This window comes from Macaca thibetana, chromosome 8 (genome assembly GCF_024542745.1).
Source record: "Macaca thibetana thibetana isolate TM-01 chromosome 8, ASM2454274v1, whole genome shotgun sequence".
NCBI classification, from domain to species: Eukaryota; Metazoa; Chordata; class Mammalia; order Primates; family Cercopithecidae; genus Macaca; species Macaca thibetana.
The window spans coordinates 75,254,075-75,263,654 of NC_065585.1; the positions used below are offsets into that span (position 1 = coordinate 75,254,075).

General features: G+C 39.4%; 1 protein-coding gene across 2 annotated transcripts in view; it reads right to left on the minus strand.

The window, feature by feature from the left end:
• Nucleotides 1–5,166, minus strand: part of SULF1 (sulfatase 1) — a 192,864-nt gene extending 187,698 nt beyond the window's left edge. The window contains exon 1 of one of the 2 annotated variants that reach the window (XM_050802635.1): nucleotides 4,840–5,166. The gene's annotated coding sequence lies outside the window, so the exon portion shown is untranslated. The remainder of the gene's footprint in view (nucleotides 1–4,839) is intronic. The other variant, XM_050802638.1, reaches the window with a different exon arrangement.
• Between the last annotated feature and the right edge of the window lie 4,414 nt (nucleotides 5,167–9,580).

Below are 9,580 nucleotides of genomic sequence, written 5' to 3' on the forward strand. Positions count from 1 at the left end.
TGGATATGCACTGAACTAGCTGATTTATGTGTTTTCTTTACAATGTTCCCAAGATAAGTACTCCTATCTGCATTTTACAGAGGAAGGAGCTGAATCTCAGAATGGGTCAGTTCCCTGTCCAAGGCCACAGAGCTAGAGAGGCGGTCCCTGGATTAGAACACAGGTCTGTTTGAACCCAGAGCCCATACTCTCCTGCTCCAAAGCCATATTTGGGATTTTATGATAGAGCAACAGCCAATACACTTAATTTCTACTACAGTTCAAGCTGAACTTGATGGGGATTTTTCATATAATAGTCAAGCTTAATCTGGGGCAATTATTTTACTTTCTGCCTTACGACCATTTTCCCTAAGGTTCCCCTAAATAAAACCCACTGAGTTTCATTTTTTTTTTTTCGTTTCCTGTCCTGGGTGGGGAGGAAGCTAGTGGAGCCAGTGAATGGCTCTAAAGTGGGGTAACTCTAGAAGGGAAAGTGCCTTGAGTGTTTGAATGTCCTGGTGAGTTTAGTAAGCACACTTTTTAGGGTCTTCTGTGGGTCATTAAAGTGGACCGGGCCAGTCGCTGTCACCCTCCCTGAGAAGTCAAGGAATAAATAAGCAAACTATAGAGTAAAATAAAAAATAAAGCAATGGCTTTAAATGCAATCCATGGATAACCAATGGTCAACATGAAGGGAAGAAAAGCATTGCAGGAAGAGGTAGTGATCGGGGAAGCTTCTCGAAGGAGGTGGAACTTAGGCTGAAACTTTGAAGGATGAATATATAGAGGTGATAAGGATGAACTGAGTGGGGCATTTTACACACAGGCTTATGAATATAGACTTAGAAGGAACCGTGCACATGATGACAAAGTCTCATTTTAAAGACAAGATAGAAAGCTAGAGTGGTTAGGGCTGAAAGAAAAGACTAGCAAGTGGAGATGCTGTGCTGGCCGCTTTAGCTGGAAGGAAGGGTACAGTTCTGAGGTTGTGGGGATTTGGTAGGGAGAAATGGTTGGAAAGTTCGGGCCAAATAACAGAAGGCCAGAATATTAGAATAGGACTGAAATTCATTTTGTGGGTAGTAAGGGTTCACGTGGTAATTTTCAGACTAGAAATGCTTTGATGAAAGTGGCATTTTAGGAAGCTGAGTCTGCAGTAGTAGACAGAAGAGGGAAATGGAGGCAAGTGGACCATTTAGGAGGCTGCTGCAATGACCCACATGTGAGATGATCACTGCACTGGGATGGTAGCTGTGGGCCACATGTGGGAGACATTTTAAAGGAAGGACTCACAGAATTTGATGACAGATTGGCTATAGGGGAGAGGGAAATATGAGAGGAAAAAAAAAGGCTAACAGGCGAATTCCCCATCTCCTCAGGATATTAACATAGATAAAAATGTTTTAAATAGGAAATATATTTCAGGAAATATTTTTCCAATAAGATACCTCTTCTCAAAAATTTTCATGGATCTAATCTAAATAAAAGGTGAATTTACCACATGATCATAGACTTAATTTCATACATGAGCCTCCTCCCCAAAGTCAATAATGATAAAAGTAAGCATCTATTTAGAGTCCAGTTTTAAAAATTTTAATCTCCTTAAATGTACTTCATGCTCTCCACACAAAAATACCGCACGGGGGCGGGGGGGCTACAGATGTCCTGAGCTTACCCTTTGGTTGGCCTCATCTATGTGGTGATATATACAGCTCAGTATCAGAAATCTTGCTTTATGGATTTTTTTTTTTTTTTTTTTTTTTTTTTTTTTTTTTGAGACTGAAGTTTCATTCTTGTTGCCCAGGCTAGAGTGCAATGACGTGATCTCGGCTCACTGCAACCTCCGCCTTTTGGGTTCAAGCAATTCTCCTGCCTCAGACTCCCAAGTAGCTGGGATTACAGGTACCCATCACCATGCCTGGCTAATTTTTGCATTTTTAGTAGAGATGGGGTTTCCCCATGTTGGCCAGGCTGGACTTGAATTCCTGATCTCAGGTGATCCACCAGCCTCGGCGTCCCAAAATGTTGGGATTACAGGCGTGAGCCACTGTGCCTGGTCCTAGGATTTTTAAAGAATAAACTAATTTTCAATATAAAACACAAAAGAACCAAACCTCTCATCCTTCCAATATGGATACATAATTAGGGAAGGAAATAGGAAATGTCCCACTTGCCACTTGTCTCTACTCTTATGATGGAAATGGCTACAACAATCTGCATGAAGTCACTTACATTTTCCTAGAAGGAAAACAGAGTAGAACCCTTCTAGTTTCCTGATGGAGGTTCCCACTCATAACCTACCATGGATTCAGTCAATACCTGGACTAATGTATTTTGGTATTGCACACCACCATAAAAATGAATTTTGTCACTTTCACAAATCAAGCTTTCAGATCACTTTTCACATCTAAGATCTGTCACCTTAATGTACACCGAGTGCACATTTCAGATCTCCTCGACCTCCGTTATTTTTTGCTTCTCTGAAAGGGATATCCCGTGTGCTCAAACACTTTCACAGCTGGCGGAATGCTGATGGGAACTTCATGTGTATTACCAGCACAAGTGCTGTCAGGAAGAAACCAAATGTCAAACTGAGGTATGTAGAAGTCACCATAAATGTGTCTCTGCATGTTTACCATCTGGGACAATAGATTTTGATTTTGACAAGAAGCTGGGATTGCCCTGTGGGCACTGTGTTTTATGTGAGCCCTTTCAGTTCACGAAGTAACTTCACATTATCCTGGTAGGGGGACAAAAACACCGCTGCCGTTTCAAGGTGTGAATTTATTATCTCTCCACACTTCCTTTCTTGTTTCCATCCTGCCTAATCCTGTGTACAACTGTTGTTTCAGGGGAATTGTCCCATATTGCCACAGTCCTGTCCAGGTAGCCCTGTGATCGGTCTGCAGCATTAGGGATGTATGCTGGTGGGATACCTGTTGCTAAACAGCACTTTGCCTCTGTTAGAAGCCATCACACCACATCGCAGGGAGGAAAATCCGATCTGTGAGGAGGAACTTGACTTTCTTGTGAAATATCTCTGCAGTAGTGAAACACGGCATTGGTAGTTAGCACCATGCATGCTATATGCCGTCCATGTAGTTCTAATCTTGATACGACACAAGATATTAGTTTGCCTTTCTGTCTTTATTTTTTTAAACCCCATTTCCATTGTAAAGTCAAAATGGAATGACTGGAATTCCAAAAGACTTCAGCTTATGAACTTGGTTCTATTTTGGTTATGTAATATTGGGAATCAGATAATACTCAGTTAAAATAACTGTCTGGGTATTTATGAGGATAATTTCTCATTGAAGGAGAAGTTTGAGAGTATAACTGGGGAACATTCTGAATAAAAATGAAAGATCATATTAAAATATTGTTTCAGTCTTAACTTTTTTAAAAAAAGGATTTAAAAAAATTAACTGCATGGTTGCAAAAGTATGTATAATGCAACTTGAAACATAATTTTACAGGCATCTTTATGCAATTGAATACTAAAATCACAAAGCACTAGCCATAAATCCTGTTATTCAACCTACTAAACAGCTCTTATTTCAGAACAGCTTATATACAATATTATTCATAGAATCTCTCACCTGCAAAGGGTAAGGATAATGCTGGGTTTCTCTGCCAAATGTGAAAGAGCCCAAATCTCTGCATACCACAGGTATATGAACGTTGCTATCGGAGGGCAAGTATATTGGGGCAGCAGAAGTCTCATTGGCTCACCTATCTTGCTAGAAAATTTGGAAAATTAAAAATTTTATGTTTTGATCCCTGTGAAAATAGAGCCTGAATTGAAAGGCTTTTTTTTTTTTTATACCACAAATTAAACATAGCATATACACTCCCTTGTTATATTTATAAATAGTTCAATTCAATTTTGGTGGGTGCTTTTGGTAGAGCCGTTACAGCTACTCACATATATGATGACAACTCATTTTATGTTGCTCAGGCACCAGATGACTATTAATTTCCAATGACTAGTTTATAATTAAATCCTTTTTGTTTGCCTGTTTATAACCAAACCTGAAAATCTATTTACGTTTAATTAACACTTCACTTAGCCGGTCTAAAACCTATAAATGTAGTGACTCTTAATGATCCATTACAGAGATGCTACTTTAGTTTTCCATGACTTGTAAAACTTTCACAAACAGATCTGCAAATCAATTACCTCCATCTGCTTTCCCTGCAGCTGCAAGAGGGCTATGTTAAAGAGCATTTTCCTCCTTCTTCCTCCTCTGCTTTTCTTCCAGCTCTAAGCATTTTAGTTTTAAAGCCGACCTAGCGGCTGTTCAGAGGGTAGCCCCTTCTCTTAAGGAGTTTCCAAACTTTAGAGTCAATCTCCAAAAGCATTTTAAAATACCCTTTGCTCTGTCATAAGTCAGACATAATCTACCTTGCACAAATCGGTGAAGAAAGCATTTCCATCTCTGCTAGCAACTCAGTAATAGACCCTTCAAAGAATCTTTATAAATTGAGCGGTAAAATGCAACAGTTTGAAAGTGAATTTTAATTTTGAAAGCTAAAATAAATCCTTTCTCAGCCTTATCTACTCTTTACAAGCAAGTTATAGCTCCTGTTTTGAGTACACAACGGGCATATGAAAAGGTACAAACGCGGCTCCCAAAGATATTTTCTTAGCTACACCTTCAAAAGCAAGGCATGAGGAGTGTTAGTTCTACAAAGACAGCCAAGCATCAAGCTATGCTCACTGTCATCTGTCAGCCGTACAATAGCAGCATTGATAGGACAGCAACAACTGGCTTTGACAAGTGTGCCGTGCTAGCATTCCATTCAAAACTATGCTAAAAGAGAGACGGAGAGAGAAGCATTCAATGTCTTTTACTTTACCTGAAAAAAAAACTGCTTTTCTTGTGTCTGCTGAAAATGAATTCCTCCTTTTCCTCCAAAAGCAAAGTAGTTCTATTGCCTACGACTCTCACTTGGAGAAGACCACACAGCTCCAGCAAGGCAGCCTTCCTTCTCTTAATCCCCACTCGAATGTGATGACACACACTAACCCCAACCATCTGTTGAAACACGTCCTCAAGCACTCAGCACAGTGGTGTGTCAAGACGGGCTGCCCAATCCAATTGCTGGGGCTGGGTGTCTCTTACAGAATGGAGGCTGAGGGCAGGGCTGAAACTGGAGGTCTGAGAACTCCCAGTCAAGTAACCTGAGATTTTCGGAGAGAGAGGACTGCTATAAAAAGAGAAGTGGGAGGTGCTACAGAGAAGGTGGAGGGAATGAATTATTCCGATGGCCAGTTGCGCGTTACTTTTCATAACTCCTCGTGCTCCCCCTGGGATGATGGGGACCCTCAGTGGGATGCAAAGAAACCCTAAAAATTTTTTACTGCCCATCTACGGAAGGGCCATCTTCTCAGCAAGAGGCTTTCCCTTCCATAGGAGATAAAAGACTCATCTTGACTTGCTGATAAAGGGTTAATGTAGGAGTAGTTTGCACTGAAATGTGACATCTACATTTTGAAATCTAAACTCCTACCTTCCTTTGATTAGATCGTGGCTGCCTCCAACATTCCTGGCAGGGAGGGGGTGGGGGCGCAGCTAAGAGCAGAAACTTCCCTATTCCCACACACAGCTCTTCACTGTTTGCCACAGGCTGAACTTCAGAAATAGTCAATGAAAATCATTTTCGTTTCTACTCATGTAAAATAGCACGCGCTCCCATAGATAAAGGTGGCTTTTTTAATCACTTGCTGCTTTCACAGACATCTCTTTGTAAAAGCACTTTGGTACCAGAGGACTGCACTCTGCCATTGATTATTTTTATTGGCTTCTAGTTAATTGCACTTATAATGCCCATATAGCTCAAACAGCTCATTAACAATTTTTCTTTGAAATGTTTTCAAAATTTGGTCATTTCAATATCTCCTTCTTATGTGCTTTTTTTTTTTTTTTTTTTTGGTTTTCTGAACTGTTTTATAAAACTAAGTACTTTGACAGCCGTCTGAACCAGAAAATGGCTATACTTGTTACAGTACTTTAAGAAGATATCTGGAAATCAATTGATTGCCACAAATCTGACAATTTCAAAAATTCCATCAGACATCTAAGGAATTTTGATAAACTGAAAGAGAAAATAGGAATTTTAAATACTACCAACTCCCTGACAGTGTCTGTGGGAAGCCAATATTTTAAGTATTGCATCTTTTGAATTTCTTTGAACTGGAAGGGAGATTGTTTAAAAACAAAACAAAACAAAAAAACACTTAAACTTGCCTAATGCCTTAAAATTTAGACTATAAATAGTTATCTAATACGTGGAGTGCTAGTATCACAAGGAGAATTATTTCAGTTTCTAGCAACATTGACTTGACTAGCTTGTGTTTTTCCAGAATTTTTTTGTGTGGTATTATATTAAGATACTTAAAAATTATCCCTGGTGCAATTTTCTGAAGTACAAAATTAGAAAACTAATTTTTCCGCAGTGCATTTTTTCTTATAATTGGGTTATAAAGAAGAAGGAGGGGAAAAAAGAATCAGAAGTTAGAGTCCTGATTCATTTGCTCAATTGCTTCTCAGAAGTGATTATGAGGTGTCTGTTTCACAATATATTGTGTATTCACTAAACTACTCCTAATCAGCTAAGTCCAGATACATAATCAACACAAACATTTTCAACAATGGCAAATGGCACAACAGGGCTCTCCCTTCCCTTGGGCATCATAAAACTTTTAATAGTGCCAATTATTGTAAGGTATTTTTTTTTCCTGTTTTGGTGGGTGGGGGGTTAACATCCAGACCCATGTCTGGAAATCTGGATTACCTCAACTGCATAGATTTTGAAGACCCCAGAGACATTATTAAGGTAGTTCGCATTCTCTTAAACTGTAAATTGAGTTACAAAAGTAAAACCTAAGAAACTGTACAGATGTCAAATCAAGAAGCTTTATCAATCCTGTGCTTGCAACACACCGTCTATGAGGGGTTCCCAAATGGGCCTGGTTCTGACCTACATATTGTTTGAAGTGCTTTTTAACACAGACACTTTATTCTATTATTACATTGTAGATCTTTTCATTAAAACTCAGTCACTGCTTCTCTTTTATTGATAACTTCAGCTATTTACAGGATTTAATACTTGCTTTAAAATAAAAAATACAAGGATGCAATAGATGTGGCTGTTTGCTGTGATCTTAACACTTGCTTCTGCAGTAGCTGGAAATGCTACCTTTGGAAAGTATTGTAAGAGTGAGCCCGCAGAGACACATTTTTCCTTGTTGTTCTGAAATGCTTTTGTTAGGGAAAATCAACTCAAACAAAAACCTGAAGCTGGTGCTGCAGGATAAGGTCCCAGCTCCCCTTCTCTCTGTAGCCTGCTTTAGTGCTCAGTGGAGTGTCAGTTTAGAAGTTAAGAATTTTCCATTACCTCCCTTCCTTTCTCCTTGCCATCTGCAAACAGTTTACTTTTTAAGAAAAAAAAAAAAAGTGAAATTGATTCTGTCTTGAAAGATCTAAACCTAAAATACAGCACATTCTAAAAGATGAGATGCCGGATTTTCAAGTACATTGAGCAGCGTGAGGTTGTGCACAGAGTGAAGCGCTTCTCCGTAAGAATTAAGTAAGGACACTCCTAAAATGAAAGATTAATTGTAGGTAACGGTGATATTGAAAAATAGCCCCTCCTATTCTGTTCCCACAGTTAAAATGTCCCTTTACTTATTAGCTCCAATTAGTTTCCATGGTAACCGACCAGCCCTTGTAAACCCCGCACTCTGAGCTTCACTCATCTTTGTCTAGACTGAACTCACCAGCCTTCTTCCTCCACAGATGGTAGTTTAGCTGAGTCTATATCTATATCCATATCTTTTGCACACACATAACTGGCACATAAGTGCCCACATTCACTTTATTACTTGCACAATGGTGGCCAAGGGAGAATGGAAGTGGCATTTAATCCCCCAGCTACAACGCGTGCATCTGCTGCCACACTAATTTTTTCCCCCTCTTGGTTATTGTTTCTTCCAGTCTTGTTCTATTATCAGCTGTTTGCTGCTCGTAATTTCTTTTCAGGGAAGCCAATACAGTATAATAAAAACCTCATTAAACAGAAACACCTATCAGCCTCGGAGAAAGCCCTAAACTACCCCTTTTTGTTTAAAGAATCATTAAAGTGAAAAAGAAAAACCACTTGTTTGTCATGCTTGAAAAAAAGAGAACAAAGCCAACATAAAGGTTTACCAAGCCAGGGGGCTAATATGAAGATTTAATGCACTTAAGACACGGTGGTTCTTTCCCCCTTGAGCTGCCTGTTGGCCAAGAATCCCAACTTGAGCACAGTAAACAAATGATCAGGGAGGCGGAGAGAGCTGGCCCCTCCACACACTTGCTGGGGAGGGAGGCGACAGGGACTCCCAGCATCTTAGTGGTTGCAGGCTGCTCTGTGCCACCGTGCCAATGGGGGCCGGCGATGCTGCTGGATTCCCCCAGAAGTCAGCTAGTGTGAGTACGGAAGAAGTGAGTGGCGAAGGCCTCAGGCAAATGCTTGAAATTGTGAGAACTCAGTAAGCCATGGGCTTTTATAATTTGTGCTGACTTTAGCTCTTTGGACACAACTCACTTTTAATTCAGTGTTACTTTGAGGTAAACCATCCTTACTTATAAGAACTGGGAAGATGCCCACAGTTTAGGAAGTTGTGATGGCCATGTTTAATCTTGGTAAAAGTAAGTCAAAATGGTAGCATTAGATTTCTCCTTTTTGTATCACCTCTGCTACCACAATTTTTTCCAACATGCAAATAATGATTGCAAATAAGATTCCTTCAATTGCAATGATGGAATGTTTTATTCTTAAAATAGTTTCTGAGGTTGGCTTCTGAGCTCATCTGTAATCTGAATATTAGAAATAGAAAAGAAAAAGTTCTGATCACCATTATTATATCGGATAGGATATAGGAACCTGTGATACTCCTTATACTGACACATTCTTTTTTTTTTTTTTTTTTTTTGGATGATTCCTAAACCTAACCTGACTTCCTTAGGTTTTGTCCTTTAAATAAATGACAAATGACATCTAGAGTTCCATGACACCAGAAGCATGTATAACTATTAGCTCATTGCCATTTGTATCATAAAGTGTCTGTAGATACACAATAAATCTTGTAACTTGGAACATCCTGCATATCTAAATTACTCCAGGCTACACAACTTCCGATATTCTCTTATTCTCTTCCAACTAAACTTTATGGCCTTTATTTACATGGAACCAAGTCATTATCAGAAAGAAAAGGGAAGTTATTGCTTGTTAAATGAATTCACATGCGATGCAGCAAGCTTTAGGCTTACTCATGTTTGCAGTGACTGCATAGCTACATGGGAGGTGGCACTGGAGCTAGTGGTAGTGTTCATAGCAGATGAATAGTTTTGTCCCTGAAGTGAAGTTCCCTCCAGGAAGTACAAGCCTAGAGCATGCTGAAAAGGGTTGTGTAGCTGCATTGTAAATAATTGTAGGAGGGCAAGGTTGGGTAGTAAATCACTTAGGACAAAACAGTGACCCACACACAGAATAATTTAATGAAAGATAATAGATTCAATAGAATTGTGAGAAATAGGATAGTAAAATTTTTAGA